Here is a 25,452-nt window from a genome sequence, read left to right on the forward strand (position 1 = left end):
TCCAGATGCAACAGACTCACTGAGAAGTACGCTATTTTTCACAGGAAGTGCATTGTTTGTGGAACTGTTGCCTATCGCTCCTTGGAGTCTTTGAAATGTAAACTACACCTCCCTGTTTTGCTGTGGCACTTTGTAATACGCAGTTTCCGGAGAAAGATTAACCCTGGACACACCATCAAATATTTAGGTGATATTATAGCAGCTCTGTCTCTAACGGGCGATCATCGTCTTTTGTTGCTGTTTTGAGACTTTGATGTCCTCCTTTCATGTCTTAGTGGGTGACGTCATCAGCGGGCCACCTAAAGGCGTCGATGATCCTGTCAAATGTGGGGGCTGCAGCGAGGCAGAGCATATTTAGTTACACCATTTGCTCGAAGCGGAATTCGTGTACTAAGAAACCCCTGGCGACCTGCCCTGCCCCTCCATGTTAAGAAATTAAAATGCTTCCACGTTAACTCCGAACATAATATATAGGAGAAATATAGTTGACGAAATAGCTTTCTATGGAATATGCGTTTTCTATAACATAATCTGTTACTAGACAGATCCAAACGCACCTTTATGTTCATGGGAGCAACCTTTCAGGTGAGGCCTTGTATGCATCGTCTGTGCCAAGGTATCTGTTTCCTTTCATTGTAATGCCCTTGTACCATTCAGCCCAAAAGCCTTATCAGGCCTAATCGCTGAAAACCTAATTAGTGACACAGCAAGACAGTGTAAGATGATAATTAGCCTCAAGCTCTTGTAAGTAGATATTTTAATTAGTGCCCTGTTCTAAAATAAAGTAGAAAATATCTTTGGTGGTATTTGCTTGTGAAATAGATTAATTTCAGCAAAAGCAATAATGTTTTTACAGTTCTGATTGAGCAGGAACATTTACCTGCTTGATATATGCACGTATTGCCTAATCACTACATACACTCTGTATGGGCATCTGTAAAAGTACTGTCTGGTCTGTCTGCTGTAGTATGCACAGGCATTCTATTATCTCTACATGCAGACATGATCTGCTCAGTCTCAGATTTATATAGGCATTGTAATATGTAAAGGGCTATGCTACGCTATGTGTATGCAGAGTCTGTTCTTTGCACGTATGCTTTGATCTATATAGATACTTTGGTCCGTTCAGTGTTGTAAAAAAAATGACATGGAGTTCTTGAAAAACAAGCGAGGTCTTATTTGTGAATCCAGTGCCAAATGGTTCATTTAAAAAAAAGCATAGTGAACCACTAAAACACCAAACGTGGTTGAACATAAAAGCAACACTCACTAGGCCTGAACGGAACTTGCATAATTTCACTTCATGGCATTCCACAGAGTTACATAAAAACTGCAAAATTCTGCGAAGTTCCACTAATAGGCTGAAAATGCATATGTTGCGATTTAGTGCCGGTAGTTCATTCTGTGCTGAAAAATTAGTGCAAAAGGCACAGCGCAGTGCACAGCTAAGCACACAGCAATTTTGTTTTATTCAGTCAGCTCCTGTCTAGCTTTTATGCATTCCTTTGCTTTCTTTCCATCCACTCCAGTCCACCCCATCTGATCACAATCCCACATTTTAAGTTTATTTTACTTTCTGACTTTCCTTGTGTTTATTTCTTTATTTGTGTTTATGTGTGTGTTTTAGTAACTTCTTTGTACTCTGATTCCCTACTTTCCTGACCTGTCCCTTGTGTCCTCTTTCCCTTCCCATCCCAGTCCCTACTCGGGTCCCTGCTAGCTATGGCAAAAATAGGTAGTTATGCTGCTGCTATTGCAACAGTGCCCGCCACCTGCACTCCCTCTGGGTGACGGGTGGTGGTGTAGCCCTGCACTATCTTTGGCGAGGTGGAGGTGGCCTATTCGTGTTCTGGATTCAGAGCCATCTCCCTCGCATGTTGGCAGCAAGCATCATGTCCGGCAAGGGGTAATGATAGCAAAACACGTGTCAGGGGTTGCTTTTGCTCATTCCAGGTTGACTTGGATGGTATTTTACCAATTCAAAGCTGTAATACTGTTCCTGGAGTGGTGAAAGGCATTTGTCAGTTACAGCTCGGCCAGGATGACACTGTGCTAATCCTATGTTTAAAGACCTTGCTAGAAAAACAGACATTTGAGGTGAGCAAATCTAGAGTGCCGCTTGTGTTGTAGGGTCCTCCATACTGAAGCTGCTCTCCACCTAAACTTGGGAACTACCCAGAATTGTCTATCCCCTTTTGCATAATTTATGCTAATTTATGCATCACTCTAATATGTATGTATATGTATTTTTATATATATATATATATATATGTATATATATATATATATATATATATATATATATATACACACCTTGTTAAAGATGCTCAGATGCTCCTGCAGGGTTTCACTTGTGAAACCAAAGGTTTATTGCGCAGACAAACGAACTACAAGTTTCGGCCTACGAACGACAGTGATCACATGACCATAAAACATCAACCTAACTATAATGTCTCTGTAGCCTTTGTTTTTTCCATGCACAAAACCATAGACATTCAGTTGTTATAGTTAGAGTTGTTTCAAGTAACTACAGCTTGTGCCTTAAGGTAACTATATCTCGTGCCCTCCCCAAGCACAGTTTTCTCATCAATAATTTTACTGCAAATGTTATAGTGATATTATCAATGATGTCATAGAAGATGTCATGAGTGATGTAATATCTGGGGTAAATAGCAGTGCAAGGCAAGGGCGCAAATTATAGTTGGATTAGGGTACAAGCTATAGTTACTTGAAATAACAGATTAATTTCTATGGTTTTGTGTGTGTGTAAAATCTGAATCTAACTATAACCCCCCTGTAATCTTTGTTTTTTAGTGACTTTCTAATGTTTTTTAATTTCTATTTCCTATCTATAATGCCCCTTTTTTTAATGTTAAGTAAAATGCCCATTGCAATTAATGACTGGCGGGGGGGTGGAGCTGGACACAGTGCCTGTCCTGGCATTGTGCTGCCCTCAGCCAAGTTTGTTGCTCCTGCCCCCACTCCTCTGTGCCATCCACTGTCCAAGTCCTAGTCCGCACACCCTTATTACAGCCCTGTGTGGCTTTTGTTCTGCCACTGCCCTTCCCGTCTGCCCTGAACAGTTACCTTTCTGCCCCATCTACCTCTTCCCCACGCTCTGTTGTCTGAGTCCACACACCAAGTCCATGCACCAACCCCTTCCCTCATGCACTGCATGGTCCGGTTTGCTGCCACTGCCCTCCATTTAGCTTGATGTCCCTTCCTACTCCTCCTGCCGTCTGTTGCCCAATTCTTTGCCCCTTTATTGCCCTTCTGCTTAGCCTTTGTGCTTAGCTTGCTGCCCATACCATCCTTCCCCTGCCTTCAAATGTCTGTGTGCTTGCCCCTGTTCCCTCTTTTTTGCCCACCACGTTCCATGGACCTTCCACTGCCCCTCCTATCTACTCTGAGTGTTCTGTTGAGCTGTCACTCTTACCTACCATCTGTCCCGGCCACCTCCACCTTTCCTGTCCGAGTTCCATGCCCCTATACCCTCCCCCTAACCTCCATAGTACATTTTGCTGCCACTCTCTTCTGCCCTCCATGCTCTGCTGCAACTGCTTCTCCTGTGCACCTTGCATGGTCTGTTGTGAAGCACCTTCCCCTGCCCTCTCTTATCTGTGTGCAGCCCCTACCCATTCCTTCTGTCCTCCATGGTCCTTTGTGCATGCCCCTGCTGCCCCCCCTCTTACCCACCATGGGCGTTGTGGTGCCATCTGATCTGTATGGTCAGCTTTCAGCCCCTGACCCCCTCCCACCTTCCTTTTGTTGTCTCTGTGTATGCCACTATAGTCTCACTTTTGCCCTCCACGGTGTGTTGTGTTTCAGTGCCCATCCAGACTGTTCTCCATGGTCATCTTGCTGATTGCCCTCCATGGTCATCTTGCTGCTCCAGCCATGCCCCCTTACCCCTTGCCCTCAATTTTCCATGTGCAGGACTCTGTCCCTTTCCTCCTGCTGGTCTGTTGTTGTGCCCCTCCCCCCTCCCTTCTGTCCCGTCCCTCCTGCCCTTTGTGGTCTATTATGCTGCAACTCTCCCTCCTGTCTGTCTGGTATGGTAAGCTTGCTGCCTTTGCCTCTTTTCTCTCTGCTCTCTGTTATCCATGTGCATGACCCTGTCCCCTCCCTGTTGCTTTCCATGGTCTGTTATGCTCCACTGCCATCTTGCTTGCCCGCTGTGGTGCAGTGTGCTACTACAAGACCTGATGCCTGCCCTGTAAGGTCAATTTGGTGCCCATGCCCATCTCACACCTGTCCTCTGTTATCCGTATCGATGTCCCTTCCCCATTCCTCTTGTCCTCAGTGATCCAATGTAGCATACTTGCCAACATTTTGAATTTGGCAATGTCAAGGTTTCACCTTTTTGCAGGAGTGAAATGTGCATGTTGATTCCCCACTTCCTGGCAAGCCAAGGAGACCATCAACAGATGATCTGGCCTGACCCACCAGGACAAAGGGATAACCAGACCATTCTCGATAACGTCCGGATGGTTCAGCTTCTGCAAAACAACAATAACAAAAGGTAAGATTCAAGTATTCTAATGAAGCAACTCTAAGCATAAATCATATACTGTGACATAATACTAATTGCTTAGTGTCACTTCCTCCTTTGTGGATGGAAATATTAGTTCTGGGTGAGGATTCACTAGTATCTTTGAAAACAAGCTACATATGCAATATTTGGTTGTTCAAGGCAAACACTGGAAGTACATATGAATCGACATCTGTTGTGTCACCCTAATTTCTCCAACACCCACCTATGCTTGTCTGCAATACCTTTCAATGAATTATATGCAAACATTAGTGAAACCATTCACTCCTTTTGAAATAATATTGAGGTCAGAATGCAGTTCAATCAGTAACCATGTAATAATTGTGAGATCAGAATGCAGTTCAATCAGTAACTTATCAGTTTTTCAAAGTTATTGACTGAGGTAACAAGTTTTATATTATTTCTTGAAGGCTTGAAGAAACCCCTTCTCAATAATTTCATTCACAAGCATTAATGAGCAACATCGGGCTAGGAAGGTTCTCCACAAGTGCATCAGATAATTTTTTCCCAAATAATATCATAGCGTTAGAACACGTTACTGTCAAACAAGAAGTTATAGCTGAAACAACTCTTTGTTGTCCTAACAGGCAATCCAATAGTATCCATCAAAAAGCTGCATACGAAGAACCCAACGTGTCTGACGAAACAAACGAGTCAGCAGGTGCAACAAACTGCCGAGCTACAAGAGAGTGGAACACTATGAAGACAAGAAACACCAACCAGAAGCAGAGAGGAGCGATGAATCCAACTCACAAAGCAAGTACACGACGCAGAACACAAGCAGGTAAGTGAAACTTTCTTCTTCCATTAAATAACAATCCTGGTTTCTTTTATCAATAACTTCTTTATTTGGCATGAAGCGAAACAGCTAGCCCAAGGATCAGGTAGGCACCAACTGCCTGCTTCTCTCCTCGCATTCTCTCTCTCCCCACAACTTGTCATGGCAACAGTTGGCATAACAACCATGCCATGACACCTTTACAAATGCTACCAGCAATATAGAGCATTAAGGATGCCCAGAAGCAGCTGGAAATGAGAACAATTCCACCAAGGAACACAAGAGCCGCCTACAGGATCCATGTACAGGTAAGATTGCAGGGAAGACTCAAGAACAATGAGCAGACATTCAGGGTACAGCGCAGAGCCTTAAAGGTTACACGCTTCACCCATTAAAGAAGCTGTACAGTAGAGCCGTGGCACCTGCAGTGTGCTCGACAAGTTAGAGGGAATTTTTTTTTAAACCTGGGGAATTGATTTTCCCCATTGACTTACATTGATAAAGAGGAGCTTTTAGGCAGAAGACAGATAAAATAAAGCTCATTTGGGCTTAAAAACATCAGGAGTCTCCTGCCTGAATCGTGTCTGTTGGCATGTATAGTTGTACTGCCACTGCCTCTTCCTTCTGCCCTCAATGGTCTGTTATATTGCAACAGACTCTCTTGCCTGTCCTGCATGGTTTGTTTGTTGCCCCTGCCCACCTTTCCCCTGCCCTCCATGATCCATTGTGCTGTGACTGCCCCTCCGCCTGCCCAGCATGGTCAACTTGTTGCCTCTGCACCCTCCTCCTTGCCCTCAATTATCTGAGTCCATGCCACTGAGAACTGCCTCCCCACAGTGTTCTAGTGAACAACATGGTTGCTAACATTCTATATTTATTTAAAAAATGTGGCACACCTGCCGTCATCTTGATGTAATTAAAACTGTAATGCCTACCCAAAAATGTAAATTATTTTAGTCTGTGCATGTGCCACATTTTTCTGCCCAAGTGACATATTTCATGGCTTCCATCATGGATGCACACTTCCAATTTCTTTATTTCATAAGCCAATGTGACTAAGTAAAAGCGTAGTGCACGTTCAGTGACAGATAATCATTCCATAGCTAAACCTCTACTCAGCACATTCTCTATAACTTACTTTCTCGTAAACTAACTTTCCTCACTGCCATGTGAAGGTATATACTGAAAATAATGTGTAGTAGAGGTTATAATGTGGGCTAAGGGCCTAATTTAAATTATGGTGGATGGGATACTGTGTGACAAACATGATAAATATCCAGTTTGCTGTACTACAGTGCCTCATCTATATTCTATGCACTGTCTACTGTAATGCAGTGGATGGGATATCTTTTTTGTCTGCCGTGCGTGATGGAGTGTCCGGTCTGCCAGACTCTAACAGCCCCCAGGTTTGGATTAAGGGTAGAAATGAAGAGGGAGTGGGAGAAGAGCAGCGTCACTGGATTAATGATAATAAATTAATAACATGGCATTACAGTTGCCCCAAAAACATGCTGCAGAGTAGCAGACCCACCAGTATGGCTCCAATAATGTTGCACATATAGTCCAGTAATTGCGTAACATGGATACACCTTACCCGTTAATGGCAGCTAATTCATTTATTAGCACATATAAAATGTCTGTTCAGTTTCACCCTTTGAAATTATTTAAAATGAAATCACTTTTTAGAATATTTTGGTGGTCCAACTTCATTCTTTGCATTCAGTGCTATTGCATTTTGTGATGCATGTGGGGGAAAACTTGGCCCTGTGATTAATCACATTAGAAATTCAAATGGGCCTAGGGGACCAGCAATGTTCTTCTACAGTTCCACTGTATAATAAACAATTCTTTGCTCTGGGCATTACAATTCATGTTTTTTTCCTTCTTGATATTCCTTTCCTGCTGCTGGAGGTCAACAAACTTGGTGGGAGATAGCCACCCGGCTGCGGTGTGACAAGTTGGAGGCGGTGGCTGTCAAGTACTGCTGGCTGGTGGCCTTGGAGGAGAAGGACAAGGCTGGGGCCTTTAGTTCTATGAGCCATCTGCGATGCTTGCCTCCTAACCAGTAACACCATTGCTCTGCATGCAGGTGGGGTCCACAACTGCTACCTGGAACACGAAGAACCACCCCTCCTCATCATCAGCTGACTGCCTCTTCCGCCACAATATTTGTGAGCTAGTGCTCATGACGTGGGGCTAGTAGAACCTGGCCTGAGTAATGGCCAGTGTGAGGAAGAGCCTGGATGCTGTCAGGGACCTGTTTTATTGAATCTTTTTTGGGTGGGAGGTCCTATAAAGGGTGAAGAGGGTGCAAAGGGGAGATGGGGAAGGGTGCATTTTTGAAGTTATGCTTGGGGATGGGGTGGGCCTGTAGTGGGAGGAGAGGGTGGGAAGGGCAGCTGGCGAAAGGGACATTTTAGGGTTTTGCTTGGGGAGGGCCTCTTGTGGATGGAATTGGTGGGAAGGGGTGATGCTGAAAGGGGCAATTTTGAGGCTTTGCTTTGGGAGGGGGATGGATCTGTTGTGGATTGAGAGGGTGGGTTTCCTATGTTAAAAGAAATGGGCCTTTATCTTTAGTATCTGTTTTTGCATTGTTGGTTAGTGTAGCATTGTGGTTTACTGAGTGAGATGAGAAATTGTTCTCTGAGATTGTCACACATTATACTGTACATCCACTTCCCCTACCTGAAGTCGATTTCCATGTATTTATTCCTTAGTAGGTTAATACCTCTTTCTGCAGTCCAGTATACCCAGCTACCAGGATGTGAATGGAAAACTGACTACATGATTGATTTTATTGCTTGATGAAGTTTTGCAGCACCTAGCCACCTATCCTTAAAACTTGTACACAGATTAGTTACTGCCGTTGTCCTACCCTCGGTAACTATTGACCGTTATTGGAGTCTGCCAACGACATATACAAAAATAACAGTCTCACCTTCCCAAGAACAACTTCAGTACTGAGTTATTAAATTCTTACCTGAATAGATTAAGTGTTGGCTGCTACCTTTCTCAATCATTCCAAATCTTATGGCTGGGTTCCCCAAAAGGCCTTCTTAATGCTGGTAATAGTGGGCTAGCAGTAAGAAGGAATACATCATAAAACAATGTTCCCACATATTCTAAATGCTTGCGAGGTGAACTCCAACCATAGCATTATTCATAAAGATTAGCTATCACAGTCAACTAAACAGAAATAAAAAACTGAGTTAGTGGATAATCAATATTTAAACCACCATGACAAAGAAGTCAAACAAACAACAACTAGCATGCAATCTGGGGAACTAGTATTTAATTTATATGAAAATGAAAACTAAACTTACAAAAACCTGGAATCAGGACTCCATTTTTCATAGATTTTGTAATCAACACAAGGTCTGATTCACAAAGGTAAAGTAAGTTATACTTTTGGTGCTACTTTACTCTTGCAGTGCATGTTTACAACTAGTAACTTTTCCATCAGTACCTTTATGAGTAGTAACTTTGTGAGGAGTAACTTCTATTATTTTAAAAGAAGTTACTACTAGTTAGTTACTACTTGTAAAGTTACTCGTGTTACAGTTACACTGAGTAAACGTACGGCAAAAGTGAAACATCTTCACTTTTGTGATTGAAGCCATAGTGCACACTAGTACTAGCTATCCTTAAATAGACATTGTTCCAAGACTATAATCTATAATGATGTCTCTTTCATACCTGGGTGGGTAGTAGGGCAGGCATTGGCTATTGTTTAATTAAGAAGATCCTGTAACAGTTAGCATCGCTTTAACCGCATCTACCCTGCCAAGTGTGTGATCCATTTTTAATCTAAATTATTAAGTCACAACTCAATAGTTCTCATACATCTTTGGGGAAGAGGGCTAGGGGTTTCCTGAATGGACGGAAAGGGAGAGTTGAGGAAAGGTGAGACAAATACAAATATAACATTCATGAAGTCCATGAGCAGCACATCACCACATCCATTGTAGAAGGAAGATAACAGTTCAGTTATCAAATGCAAATAGTCCTTTAACCCTGTTGTATAGCTATTTTAGTGGTGTCTCTGGGCACCTTATTTTAACAACTAGGCCTGCTGCCTGTGCTCTTTAGCCTATTAAAATTTTATTCTGCTATAATTTATTATTTTAGAATCGGCCACACTTGTGGTGTTGTTTAATTTTCTTTATCTAGTTGTCCTTTTGCCTAGGAAGCATTGAATATCTTGCCAAGCCATTCTGTTCACTTTGTGCTTTCCTCAAAGCTGCAGCGAGATAGGGTTGTCGGCACAAGTGGTACACCACATCTCTAACATTCACAGTAACCCACACATCCTTAGGTAGGAACATTTTCTCAGAACATTAGCTGTTTTAGTATAAAAACATTTCCCTGTCCCATGCACATTAGAGGGAGTTTCTAGCCAGATGACCACAACCACATGCTGTCTGACTTTATTACTGTTTCTTGCTGAGAATACTGGTTCCCTGGCCTACATAGGGATGGTGTCTCTATAGACAACAGGCTTCCTCACTACTGTCAGACTCAGGTATGGGGGATGATGTCTTCCCAGGAGGGAATCCTGAATGGTGGATTAGGGCTTATTCTGCTGTGCTCTAACATAGATTAGGTAGGAATTGCATATATTGCGCATAGTGACAGGTTGGTTGGACTTTTCCTGTGTTTCACTTTCCTTGTCACCATTTTGCTTCTACTATGGTTCATTATTATATTATTTCATTGCATGCCCTTTTATCTAAGATGCAGCTGATTCAATAAATCTTATTGAACCATTTCATGCCTCTGTTTGTCTTTGCATGTGTGAAACTAATGTAACTGAGAGAAAAAGATGAGATCAGATCCACCATGATTTCCCTGAGAAGTGATCATGTCATGCGCCCAGTTATCAAAAATCGTCCCTGCTCTTGGGCAGAGCTAAGGCACTGCTAGTTGGCCGGAAACGGATTACGCGAACAGTTGTCATGTGGTGTGCAATTGGAACTCAGTTCCTCACAATTCAGGTGATGCTGCGCCCAAATCGAACAGCCTCATTAGGATAATGAAAGCACATGCGACAACCCCAGAGTCCCAAGTAATCTAATTGTTGTGTTAGCTAGGGTTGAAAAATACAAACTCTGGAGGACCCACACAATTCTAAAAATTGTTATTGTTAAGAAAAGAAACATTATACTGTATATAAATGCTAAAATGGATGGTGCATCTTCATTCTTCTCAAAATGTTGGTGTTTGTGCAGGGCTGAACCGGTCCCATAAGCAAGAGGCATATGGAGCTTTTGTGCAGAAGAAGATAAGGCCTGTGGAATGCAAAAAAGCAAATGTCAAAATTGTAGAGTCAAGGTAAGTTTCATGGTGGAGGAGGATCAAGGGGCAGAGCATAAGCTGGTGCAATTGTGTGCAATTTACTGAGAAGTGAGAACAATCCCTTATCACCAATGCCAGACAAGTAGCTGCATGTACCTGGCTGAGCAATCTCACAAATGTCAATAACATTTAGCTGTGTGCATTCATCATGTGACATCCTGTGACAGTCCCCCAGACCACACCCAGACTTAGGGCCTGATTTAGAGTTTGTTGGACGGTTATCCCGCAGTCGTATTACAATCTCCATAGGCTATTATGGATTCTTAATGTGGCAGACAGGATATCTGTCATGTTTGTAATGATGTAACCCTCTCCGTCAAACTTTAAATTAGGCCCTTAATTACAACACTTTCCCAGCCACCACATGAATTGTTACTTAGTCAGTATTGCTCATTGATGCAATAGTTACCTGTTCCAAGCATGGTGCACTTTTGTCTATTGTATCTCTTTTGTCAGGGAAGTGATACACTCAAGGGCAGTGTTATATAATGGTCTTTACTGGTAGCCCAGCTGGGGAATAAAAAAAGGATAGGGATTGGGGGGGGGCATTGTCTTCATGACCTTTAGAGAGCAGAGCTCCTAAACAACAAAAACAAAAAGTCAATGCTAAAAAGGCCTTTATTGCACCTCTAGGCCTCCCACAATCAATCTTAAAAATTAAAGAAAAAAAGTTAAAAAAAGGTAACAAAAACATTGATGCATGCCCTTCATCGTGCAACAAATCTCGTAAAGAGTTTTTTTAACTGATTTCTCACAAACAATGCAATTGCAGATAGATAGATATGCAGCACAAACTGTGGATGGAGAGGGTGGTCCTTTCCTTCCAAATTCAAATAAAATGGGATCCAGGGATGGACAAAGCAGTAGGAGGAGCCTTCGGAAATTGAATTCTCTGTGACATATCCTTTCTGTTAAAAAAATAATAATGTGTATTGCTGAAGAAACTCCCTGAACCGTTCTTTTTAGTAGAGTACCTACTCAGAAAATTATGCCACTGGAGTAGAACATATACTCAGGAAACAACCCTTTGTCTGTGACTGCTCAAACAGAAAGGTGATATTTAGGGCGATATGTTAAATTTTTGTAGAAAGAGGAAAAACCACGGCACATCGCAGATTCGTAGATATGTCAATTTATTCTTCTGTGGAGTATCAGAGAAGACATCACCTGACCCAATGAGACAAATGGGTGCGGTGTCAATAGGCCAACACAGTTCTCATATTTGGAAAAACAACAGCTGACATGTGTTTCGTCAGACATTGTCATGTGAAGTGAAGTAAACAAGTCCAAAGACCATGATAAGCCTAGAAATGGAGAAGAAGCGGGCCATGGATGAGATATAATAAAGTATGGTTGGTGAGGTGAGCTCAAAAAGGCCAAACTCTGGGAACAGGAACAGTTATGTAAAGACTCTCCGTCTTAGACAATTAGAGAGCAGATGGATTATTAGATTATGAGCAGTCGAGGAGGGTCTCAACTCCGATAAAGACCGCATTTCTTTCTGTAGTCCTTTTCCCTATAATGACATTACCTCAATAGAATTGTTACCATGACCATCGCATTGTTCTCCTATATGTATAAACCTGAACTTATCTATTGTAAATCATCACATATCGTATTACAATATTGTGGGGCACTTAAGCTAGGTTGTCCACGCTATAACCTTGTTTTACCACCATATGTGATCTCATTTATATATGTTATGTCTTTGAAAATGATTGTTAATCCACACATCTAAACTTGTGCATTTATTCTTTTGCTTGTGCTATTGGGTTTCCTCAACTGTATGTATGGCACTGTCCTCCCAACTTTAGACACTTGCACTTTTTCTCTTTTTTTCTCTCTTTTCCACATACTTGGTTTCCTTCCCAACATGGCGGATACCTGAATCGGCTCCCTTTAGTCAGTTTTTTCTTTTAATCGCATATTTTCACATAAATAGGAGTTCCCTATCAGCATGCAGTCTAGGCACCATGCGACGCCGTTAGCAGCTCTACTAAATATTATCCGTCCATCTCGGAGGTAAGATCTTTGTATCTGCATCTAATTCAGATTCCCCGGAGACATGCTTCATTCAGCGGGTCTCCTTCTGTGTTTCGACACGGCTCACGCTTTTACGAGCGGGCCGTGTGTTATTCACTTTGCTGGTAAACTTTATGTATTAGTTCTCTGTTGTATATAATCCTGTGTGAAGATTAGTCTGTTTTTTCTTTCAATCGCATATTTTCACATAAATAGGAGTTCCCTATCAGCGCGCAGTTTAGGCACCATGCGACGCCGTTAGCAGCTCTACAAAATATTATTCATCCATCTTGGAGGCAAGATCTCTGTATCTGCATCTAACTCAGATTCCCCGGAGACATGCTTCATTCAGCGGGTCTCCTTCTGTGTTTTGACACGGCTCACGCTTTTACGAGCGGGCCGTGTGTTATTGACTTTGCTGGTAAATTCTATGTATTAGTTCTCTGTTATTTACAATCCTGTGTGAAGATTTGGTTTTTGACCCTCCACGTTCAAATATTCTCATAGTAGCTTTGTAAGACATGCCATACCCACTTCCTGATACGGCTCACGCTCATACGAACGGGCCTTGTGCTGCTTATTTTATCTAAGCCATCACTTAACAGCTATCTCGCGTTGAGTAATAATTCGCTAATAACATGCGCAGAGGTTCCTTTGTATTTAGACATAATTTTAATGGATAGAGCTTTACATAACTGTTCCTCTTCCCAGAGTTTGGCCTTTTTGAGCTCACCTCACCAAACATACTTTATTATCTCTCATCCATGGCCCGCTTCTTCTCCATTTCTAGGCTTATCATGGTCTTTGGACTTGTTTACTTCACTTCACATGACCATGTGTAATATCCATCGGAGCTTGACATTATAACTTGACACTTCCAAAGAATTTAGGAGGTATGTCTGATTCTCTTTTTCCCTTGTTTTTATGCGTCTTTCTTGATTTTACAACTTTCCATCTCTAAACTCAACTTGACACTGACATGCTTTTAGAATCTTAACACGTTGCATGCGTCACTGTTCACTTATTACTTTTTTTTTTTTAAACTACACATCTTTCACCGTTCCTTGCTTGTCATCACATACCATGCATGTTGGTACTGGCACATTGGTGCCAAGGAATTCCTTACATCAATCATCATTATGTTTTCTACTTTCACTGACGTCGTAGATCTGTTATGCATATGTCCGTGGTCTGAATAGGGCATATCACCAACTTGTGGCATCGGGCCTCTTTCCATACTCACAATTCTCTTTCCAGTCCACACCAGGCATTGTATTATTTGATTATACATGTAATACATGCAATACATATGACTGATGTTTTCCATCTGTATGCCATTATGTTCACAGCCTTGAAAAAGTCATTTCTGACGAAACACGTGTCGGCTGTTGTTTTTCCGAATATGAGAACCGTGTTGGCCTATTGACACCGCACCCATTTGTCTCATTGGGTCAGGTGAGGTCTTCTCTGATACTCCACAGAAGAATAAATTGACATATCTACGAATCTGCGATGTGCCGTGGTTTTTCCTCTTTCTACAAACCAACTGTGGCCCCTCCAAGGTGACAGCTCATGCACCCTGTGGCTGGGTGTCAAACCGCTTGAGCACTCCTTTCTATAATAGAGACTTTATTATTTATGGACTTTGTATTCTTGCATCAGCTTACCTTCCGGAAGTGCGCACCATCTCTACACAGCCACAACTCTTGTTGCCATGTTTAATTTTTGCACTCCTAGGTAATTATAGAAAACTTCAAATCTTTCTGCATGTTTCCACACATTTGAAGCTGCTGCTCTTTTTTTATAAAAAAACTGACTTGTATGAAATTGATTCTAATATCTTCTTACAACAAATGACTTTCAGGTTTTTTGATGGTTTAATTTATCACTAGAGGTTCTATTTTTATTCTTCATGTTTGCAAGTGTGATCTCTCTTTTATGTGAAAAGGCTAGTGATTTGTGGGAAAGTGATGGTGTGGCCATGTATTATAAGGGATAAAGTACTGCTTGTCACACATAAGAATATTGCAAGTCACCTTACAGTTCCATAAACTTACAAGGGAACTCAGCATTCAGCCTCGTTCCTCTGCATGGACATGGAACTTCTTTGTGACTTTCAATAGCTTGATAATATACGGCGGGGTGCTTTATCACATATAATATCCAATTGATTAAAATAAATGTATTTATCCACCATAAATGTTTGAGTCTGTTTGGAAGAATTCAAATTCATGATCGCTAGAGCACTACGTTTCTCACTGATGAATGTTTATCTCACTGAGTCATCCTCCTGGAAAGTTATTAAGGCCACGATCAGGTTCTATGAAGAGAATACAAAAAACGTCAACAAGCAGAGATTAAGATAAACCTATGTAAAGTGAATTGTTCAAATATTAACTCTTATTTGGTCATTTTTAGGGCAAGCATTAGCAGCGCACAAGCACTGCTTTTGCTTTTTGACTGTTGTTATCTATTCTGTGGGGTTTAACAATGCTCATCGCTTACATTCGTTTGTGGGCTTGCCTTCTTAAAAAATTGCTTTGATTTTACTTGTGAAAGGTATGCCTATGTCCTGCCTTTTCCGGTGTTTAGCCCTTCTCGAGAGCACCAGCCAACTACTGTTAACATACTCACCATCTATGATTTATGCATTGTTTCTGGACCACTTTTTTTATGTCTTACACTGCGCAAATTGTTTATCGTTCGCGCTCCATGGCCATTTAAAAGTCTTACACGATGCGATTGCGCTCGGCGGTATTGGAGGGATTTGCATGACTACCAGTTACTTCCATTATTTATCGTCATTCTCCATGGCAATTTGAAAGTCTTACACAGCGTGATCATGCTCGGCAGTATTTGAGCAATTTGAATGACTACCAGTTATTTCCATTATTTATCCTTTGCACTCCATGGGATTTAAAAGTGTGACACAACACGATAACGCTCAGCAGTATTGGAGTGATTTGTATAACTACCAGGTACTTCCGTTTATCCTCCGTGCTCTATGGCGATTTCAAGTTCTTACACAGTGTGATCACACTCAGCAGGATTGGCGCTATTTGCATGACGACCAGTTACTTCAATTTTTTATCCTTCAAGCTCCATGGTGATTTCAAAGTCTTACACAGCGCGATCTCTCTCAGCAGTGTTGGAGCGCTTTGCACGACTACCAGTTACTTCCATTGTTTCTTAGTTACCTCACGTCACATTTACATAGAGGACAGTGCATCCTGTTCGGGCACAGCTTACAAAATGGCAGCACAAAGCTTGTTTAACTATAGTTAAGCACTTTCTTTTTCTTCATCATTGTATAGTGCTGTGATATCCTATCCTTGACAATTCTTATTTCACTGTTTTTCATTAAAAGTTGTCAAGCATGGTCTTCCAGAGCTGCTTGCTCAGTGAATTATGTGTCAGAAAAGGTTGACCATTTTCAAAGTTTTACACAGCGTGATCTCACTCAGTAGTATTGAAGCAATGTGCATGACTACCAGTTACTTCCATTGTTTATCCTCATGCTCCATGGCGATTTGAAAGTCTTACACAGCGTGATCATGCTCGGCAGTATTTGAGCAATTTGCATGACTACCAGTTATTTCCATTATTTATCCTTCGCGCTCCATGGCATTTAAAAGTGTGACACAACACGATCACGCTCAGCAGTATTGGAGTGATTTGCATAACTACAAGATGCTTCAGTTTATCCTCCATGCTCCATGGTGATTTCAAAGTCTTACACAGCGTGATCACACTCCGCAATTTTGGAGTATTGGAGCTATTTGCATGACTATCAGTTACTTCCATTGTCTATCCTTTGTGCTTAATAGCGATTTCAAAGTCTTACATAGTGCACTCTCTCTCAGCAGTGTTGGAGAGCTTTGCACAGCTACCAGTTACTTCCATTGCTTCTTAGTTACCTCATGTCACATTTACAGAAAGGACAGTGCATCCCGTTCGGGCGCAGCCTACAAAATGGCAGCACAAAGCTTGTTTAACTATAGTTAAGCACTTTTGTTTTCTTCATCATTGTATAGTGCTGTGATACCCTATCCTTGACAATTCTTGTTTCACTGTTTCTCATTAAAAGTTGTCACGTTTAGTCTTCCAGAGCTGCTTGCTCAGTGAATTATGTGTCAGGAAAGGTTGACCAATTTATGTGGCAAACACGTCCAAATATGCATTTACAACGCCAATAGCTCTAACTCTTGTTTCGCTTGTTACTCCTCTGTGGCTGTGTTTTTTTGGGTGAGAATTGTATTAGACAGCCAGCAACTCTGATGGTGGAGTGGTGAAAGTAGTATTCTATTGGAATAAGCTGGCAGATTCGAATCAGGATGCTAAATGGCAACATTTTCATTTTTTGTTGCACATATAGGAGAAAGGTAAATGAAAGTGCTCTAGTTATATGCAGGGCCACTGGAATTATGTGGCAGGAAAAGACCAAATTATGAGACAGGGTTGACCTATTTGTGTGGCAAGAAAAGCCCAGTTATAAATATGCAATGCCAATACCTCTAGTGTTCGCAAATGCTTGTTTTAGCTGGAGACATACAGCCAGACCGAAACAAGATAGTATTTATAGGCAGCACTCGACCACCAGGTGATAAAAAAGATGTGCGATTGCTTTTGAAAGTGACAACTGTAATTCACGATACTCTATGTATACTGCAACTAATAGTATTCAGCTGACCAGTTAGAGCAATTTACAGTGCATGTTCAGTTGAGTCCTCATGAATCGTGTCTTACCTGTCAATGGTGCCCTGCAAAAAAATAAAAACCTGAAGTTATTGATAATGATACGAACTTAAAATGAATTATCGAGGTCATCACGAAACTGGGCATTTAAAAATAAAATAAAACGTGTGTATTGGCATTTTAATAGTGCAATTCAGAGAAAGAAATCAGTCATCATCAAACAATGCATCATAAGTTTCCATGTCGATGTACTGTAACACTTGAAGTCATTCATAAAAATGTCACAGTAATGTGAGTAAGCAATGCCACGTAGTGTACACATTATTTTCATTAAGTATAATTCTCAGAGCTATAAGTGTGGTGGATTTTATTGTCCCTCCGTTTGCTGGGGGAGCCACTTACCTCATATATCGGTTGTTCAAGAGGCATGCGTTCATTTAAGATCACGAATCCACCTCACAAGGGGGACTACGTATCTCCCGTTCTATTTCATATCTCTTTGAGCTGTCATGAATTCCATGTGCACTCTACCAATTAGCCTAAATATCATCAAAGATGTGGCGGGGAGTACGCTTGTGAGTGGATGGGATTGGCCAATTAATCTGGCCAGCGTGTTGAGGACTGCCTTCTCAAAGATTTGGATGGAGGGACACTTGCGGGTGGTGTTACAAAAGGTCACAGTTCCTTCATGGCTTCACAGGTATCCTGCAGAAAAGTTGCATCACATTCTATATAGCCGAGCCTATGTATCCTTCACTTTCTATGTGTTTACAATGAGTCAAGTGAAAGTGGAAAGATATAGGGGGTCATTTTGACCCTGGCGATCCGAGACCGCCAGGGCTAAAATTACGGAAGCACCGTCAACAGGCTGGCGGTGCTTCCTGGCCGATTACCGCGGTCGCACCGCCGGGGCCGGAGGTATTCTGCCACTTTTGCCCCGGCGGTGATAATCCGCCTGGGCAGTGCTGCTTGCAGCGCTGCCCAGGGGATTACGAGTCCCCGACCGACAGGAAAAGGCTGGCGGTACGGGGAGTCGTGGGGCCCCTGGGGGCCCAGTGCAGCTTTTCACTGTCTGCATAGCATAGCAGACAGTGAAAAGCGCGACGGGTGCAACTGCACCCGTCGCACGGCTGCAACACCGCCGGCTTCATTTGGAGCCGGCTTCCATGTTGCGGCCCACATCCCCGCTGGTTTCTGCCCGCCGGCCCAGCGGGGATGCCGCCCGCCAAAGTTGTAATGACCCCCTTAGTGACCTCACGAGGTAACACTGGGGGTCTCGCCAATCACCCTCTGCCAGCTCACATCCTCTTCCCATGCCGTCTGCAACAAAGCGACTGAGTAATGGAAATTACTAACTATGGGTTTGCAAATGCAAGAGATGTTCTTATTACCCAGAGTTGTCATAGGAGGCTTAGCTTCAAATCTATTTAAATCTGTGATATCTCCTGCATCTTTAAGGTAAGGGGTGATGGCATGATACAGTTGAAGATAACAAAATAACTGGAATTAATGAAGGGCATACAATCCTCCTTACCCATCTCCCAGTGAAAACCACACATTTCTTTATCAGTCCCCAACACCCTAACCAGAAATTCCAGAGCAAACTGTAATTGAGAGGGAGCAGCACTCCCTCGTTTCCCTCTCGATATGGAATGAGTATAATAATACTCTGTTCACCCAGGTCCTGACTGTAGGGTAAACGAAATATATAAACAAATGCCCAAAGCCCATTTTGCCAAGAACTGCAAGTAGCAGTGCTAAAGGCTCTTCCAGGAGTGACAAAAGGGCAAGTGCATTTGAATATTTTAAAAATTGTAGCATATGAAATGGCTGAACATGATCCTTTCTGTTCTGCTTGGACCTGGGACTGGATACATGAAAGAAGGCGATTAGTGAGGACTTTAGCAAAGATCTGGGCCTCAACATTCATTAAGGATATGGCCCAACATGAGGCACATTGATTCACAGGTCTGGCCCGCTTCAGGTGCACCATGCTAAATCCAGAGGTGGGGTCTGCAGGAAGAAACATGCCTAACAGGAATAGATCTACTTTAGTGCTGATGCACGTAAAGAACTCTCTAAATTGTCCATTCTGCCTGAGAGATGGATTCATCAACCTCTTAAATCAAAATTGCAAAGTAAAAATGTTTAGAGTACTCACTAGATAAAAAGGACAATTCAAAGTAGGCTACAATTGACTGTAATTCATATTGTTCTTTTGCTTTAAAAGGAGTGTGAAAGGAGATTAATTCTACAGCCGCAGCAAGAAGAACTAAAAGTAGGGTGCCATTAATGGGATGTAGTTCCCTGATATGTCTGGATGGGTCTTCTTAATAGCAGAGCCAGTGCGGAAATTTGCTGGATTTGCCTCCCAAGAAGTAGATATGACTTTAAGTCTCAGCCCAGTGCTTTTTGGCGTCATGTTGCTGCAGGAAGATTTTGGCTCCTTCTAGTAAAATTAGTACATCATGATCACCAGTGCCTTTATACATGCATTCAAGATCGAAAAGATGTGCTTCAAGTGCCTCTATCTCTTGTCCCTTCTTTGTTCATTCATAATACGGTGCGTCTCTACCCACTTTCACGGAGTCTCAGGAGTTTCAAAGAATGAAGATTTGGAATTGACTATTCCTTTGAGTTTCGCTGGATACATAAACCTTATCATAGATCAATTGAATGCAGCTTTTAACTTTACCACTTCAAAACAGTTTCTTTCCATTTTTACCTTTTATTTGTAGTCAGAGTATATCATGAGATGATGAGCCTCATGATGTACCTGTTTTAGGCGCCTAGCTATATTCAGGATTTCATCTTGGTCTTTGAAATTGAGACATTTGCTGATCATTTGTCAGAGATGCCTTCAGGGATGGGAAATTTACGTGAGAGTCTGGTCCAAATGCTACACAACAAAGCAGACTAAGAGTTTTTGGTGGGAATACTACAAACTCAGGTTTGGAGCCTTAGTATCCTCTGGGACCCAGCGACCTGTAGGTTACTTCCAGGGCCGCACTGGGGACCCAAAGCAGCCCTGGCAAATTTTGTCAGACTAGCTCCCATATGGAAGTGAGCCTGACCACTACAATAGGGCTTAGGGGGTTCTCCAGCCCCCAAGACAAGTTTGGAAAAAATGGCAAAAACTGTGCATTCTAAAACACGTCTTTCATTATATATTCAATTGCATTTGTTTTTAAATCATAGTAAATGATGGCCCTACAGTGCATCAGGACACAGCAGTCCTTTTTTTGGGTTCTTCAATGATTCCCTCACCAACACCCGTTAACAGTGCCTCCCATCTCTCCATAGCCCCTCTCTCACATGTACTTCATTTGTTTATAGCTCCTCTCTTACCAGCATAGGGTGTTGGAGCACTTTACATCACACACACATAAAGAGACCAATACATGTGTGAATCGATGCATTGAAAATGTTGACAAAGGGGACTACAAGGTGTAGGATTCACATGTCATTGATCTGGGGAAGCATAAACTCAGGATTCAGAACATAACACAGTGGGTAGGGTTGACTTTACTAATAACAATATATTTTTACCCAAACAAACACTTTTTAGCAAAATTAGAATAATCAAAGACTGGGTAATGGAAATGGCCTCTCTGCAGAGTTACCCCCAAACTTTTTGCCTTCCTCTTCTTCTTTTTCTGACCTCATGTTTGCTGGCTTTAGGACTCTGGACACCTTACCACTGCTGACCAGTGCTAAAGTGCATGTGCTCTCTCCCTAAAACATGGTAACAGTGGCTCATACCCAACTGGCGCATTTAATTTACTTGTAAGTCCTGAGTAAAGTGCATTACATGTGCCCAGGGTCTGTAAATTGAATGCTATAGTGGGCAGGAGCACTGGTTGTGCCACCCACATAAGTAGCACCTTACCATGTCTCACGCCTGCCATTGCAAGGCCTGTGTGTGCAGATTCACTGCCACTTCGACTTGGCATTTAAAAGTACCTGCCAAGCTTTAAACTCCCATTTTTCTACATGTAAGGTACCCCTAAAGTAGGCCCTGGGTAACCCGTAGCAGAGGGTGCTATGTAGGTAAAAGGCAGGACATGTACATGTATGTTTTATATGTCCTGGTAGTGGAAAACTCCTAAATTGGTTTTCCACTACTGTGAGGCCTGCTCCTTTCACAGAATAGCATTAGGACTACCCTCACATACTGTTTGAGTGGTAGATTCTGATCTGAAAGGGGTAACTAGGTCATATTTAGTATGGCCACAACGGTTAATAGAAAATCCTACTTATTGGTGGGCTTGGATTTAATATTACTATTTGCCATTTTTAGAAAATGAGCATTTCTCTACACTTAAAATCCATCTGTGCCTTACAGCCTGTCTCCAGTCAACGTCTGGGCTGGGCTGGTTGACATCTTCCTTGTGCATTTCACCCAGACAACCACAATCTTCCTTGTGCATTTCACCCAGACAACCACAAACACAGGATACTCAGTCACACCTGCACTCATCTGCATACTGAATGAGTCTTCCTGGGCTGGAAGGGTGGAGGGTCGGACACTTACATTTCAAAGGCTACTGGCCTGCCCTCACACAATGGACTGCCAAATTCCCTGCTGGGATCCTGGAAGACACACCTGTGCTGAAAGGTGACCTTGTGCACTTCAAAATCACTCTTTGAAGTCTCCCCCACTTCAGAGGAATGTTTGGGAATATAAACTGGGTCTCTGACACATCGCCTACCAGATCGACGCAACATCAGTGACTTCGTCCCGCACGTCCAGGATTTTCCCTGCATCATCCCTGGGCATCAAAAGATCCCTGCATTGCAGTGAGGAACCAAGACTGCGCATCGGAAATCAACGCAAAGCCCCTTGCAGCGTGGAAAGAAAAAACGCATTGTCTGTCCTGCATCAGAAAATCCAACGCACACCTTATTTTTCCATGCATCTCCTCCTCTGTGGTCTCCATGAATGGTAATTTTGATGCAATCCAGGTACTTTGTGCAAACAAGAGACAACTGTTGATTTCTTAGATTTAAGACTCTGTTTATTATTGCAACAGTAATAATCAACTTGGGCTTATTGAATCTTTATCGATTTGACCTTACTTTAACCAGATAAATATCAGATATTTTTCTAAATCTGTGTGGTGTAGTTTTATGGTGTTTTCACTGTGTTACTGTATGATTTATTGCACAAATACTTTAAAAATTGCCTTCTAAGTTAAGCCTGACTGCTCAGTGCCAAGCTACTAGAGGATGGGCACAGGATAATTTGGACTGTATGTGACTTACACTGACTAGGACTGTGATCTCTATTTGGACAAAGGGGAATACCTCTGCCAACTAGAGATCCCATTTCTTACACTGGGGATAAAACATAACTTTCTAACCTGTACCGTGCCATTGGCATGCAGCTGTTTGATGGCAGGTCATAGCTCACTGTGCTGGATTATAACTGTAATTTATGAACTGCACAGTAACAAAAGGAGCTGTTGTGACAAAAGCAATAGCCCACTGAGCTATGTACATAACATTTTGTTCTGTGATGTGCATAATACACATTCTTTGCAGCAGGCATATTAACCCTCTGCGCTACCTTAGATGAGTCAAAACTGCCACTAGGCAAAACACTGATCTCTCTCCAGCAGGTACATTAATTTCCAGTTATCTTGGCGCTTTTATTGTTACCTGAAAACTGTTGGATGTACAAGAAACTCTGCAGTGCTTTTAAAAATGCTCCACTGCTAAAAAACTTGCCCACTAGTAACACCCCCCCCACACTTTTCCAGCCTCCTGGGGAAACGTCCAATACCTTGTGTGGTCGGTATGGCCAGTCCAGCCTTACTGATTCTAACTGTTACCATGACCTGCTCCTCCAGGCCCCTGGATGTTGTTGCCAGCCAGGTCACCAAAGATTAGAAGGATCCAGCGGTATTGTTGAGTTCAGAAATTTAACCCAATACCTCTGTGACTTTATTGGCCATATTCTTGGTATCTTGTCAGACTAGCAAAATGTTGATGCCAACCGCCTCAATTTTTGTCTTGACTCCTATCTGGGGGCTTGCATCATGAAATATGCCCACAAGAGGAGTCAAATATGCCAAACCTATCCATTTTACACTACTGAGGAATATGGTTTACTTTATCTTTGACCATGATGCTTTCATCTGCTGTTCAAAGTGTGTAATTTATCTTTGTGATCTCCCAGCTCCAGTAGACACACTGCCAGGGTACAAGGCTACGAGTATCTTCAAGAATGCAGTATCTACCATCTCACTGTTGTGACTGGCCAAGCGGATAAATCTTGAGACACTGTTTAACCCCCTCCCACCCCCTTTAACAGCGGGAGCGAAACTGATAGTTCCCCTGCCCTACTTAGATTCAAAGGGGGCACCAAGTTTACACCAGCAAGAGTGTCAGCTGGCTCAGTGCATAAAATCTTTGGCCTCGCGACCCATCTAGTAAAGGCTCAAAGTGAGGTTTATCACAACATTTTGTGGGCTGGACTACTGTCACTAATTTGTCCTGCCCATGTATGCCATGTGAGGCACATTGACAGGAGCAGAGATAATGAATATTTGCCCTCATACAAAGAAAGTCCCTTTGAGACAAGACATTTATTTTTTGTTCAGAGAAAGCAAACTTCAGCTTTGGGAGATTGCATTCCTCAAACTGAAAAGTTTGCTGAGTGGATCCTTTAAACATGGTGACCCTTCTACAAACCTTTAGTTCTGCAAAAAGACCTGGTAAATCTGGGACTACACCAAAATCCATGGGGGAAAAATGCTTGGCAACATCCACGCTCCACCCATAGAATGCCTCCCTGGGGCAGAGTAATGCAAGGCAGCGATTTGCACTGCTTGCGTTACTCTAGATTTATCAAGTCAAAACAAGAAGCCAATTCAAAATCCTCACACATTCCTTCAAATCTCTGCATGATCAAGAACAAGCCTACATCAGTCATTGCCTGAAAGTCCATCTACCTGCAAGACACCTGCGCTCCACTTCATTAGCCCATGCACTCCCCCTACATCTGTCGCACCAGCAGCGGTGGTCACGCCTTCTCCTACATCGCCACCAAGACCTGGAACAAACTACCCCTCCATCTTCAAAGAGCACCCTCTCTGGCAGATTTCAGGAAGAAACTCAAGACCTGACTCTTCGACAGAGTCGTCACACCCACAGCGCCCAAATACTCCTAGGGATGAAAGTGCTGTGGTATACAAATACAAATTGATTGATTGATTGAAGCCATTGCAGGCCTAGGCAAGGTGGCCTTGCATGGCTTGATAAATCTCAATTAGGTTTTGTGTTGCCCTTGTGTCCCCTTGCGCAGCACAAGGATGACACAATACCTTGATAAATCGAGCCCTTTGAACTTATCAGATGTTAATACATTCATACAATGAGATAGCTGCTAGAGTTAAGATGACATTGATTGAATCTGAGATGTCCAATTGCCTGTGGTACAAGGCAGGATTGGGCACTATCATCAAGGATCTTCGCCCTTGTAATGAAGGAACTGTTGGGACAAACAGTTAGGCACAGGTACTTTGTGAATAAGGTAAAAATTGGTGAAACGACCAATATAATATTTCTATTTGGGGCGACATGATGCAATATGTAAGAACCCAACCAAGACATTTAGCTAGATCAGTGCCATATTGCAATATGTGGTGTCAAAGTCAGGGTTCAGACTGAGCTATCAAACTCAGTGAATCCTCTCATCAGCACAGATTGAACACCTTTTCTTGAGATTACATGAGATTCCCTTAATATTACTACTGCTGCCTTTTAAATACCTATGAACGCTTCTCTGCTGTGTTACCATTGAGACATATGAACCCAACGTAAAACCCCTTACTTGAATGTCTTGAGAAGTCAATTGATAAATGGCTGAAGTTACCAATGTCGTTAATGGGGTGCCTAGCATTGAGTAAAATGGCAGTGAACCCCAGAATATTTTGTATTGTGCAGCATATGCCAATGGACATACCAGAGTGTTGCTTATATACCATGCTGAGGCTGAGCTCTGATAGTATTAACAGGACTGCGACCACAAATAAAGGAGCCGTAC

The sequence above is a fragment of the Pleurodeles waltl genome, chromosome 8 (genome assembly GCF_031143425.1).
Source record: "Pleurodeles waltl isolate 20211129_DDA chromosome 8, aPleWal1.hap1.20221129, whole genome shotgun sequence".
In the NCBI taxonomy this organism is placed as follows: domain Eukaryota; kingdom Metazoa; phylum Chordata; class Amphibia; order Caudata; family Salamandridae; genus Pleurodeles; species Pleurodeles waltl.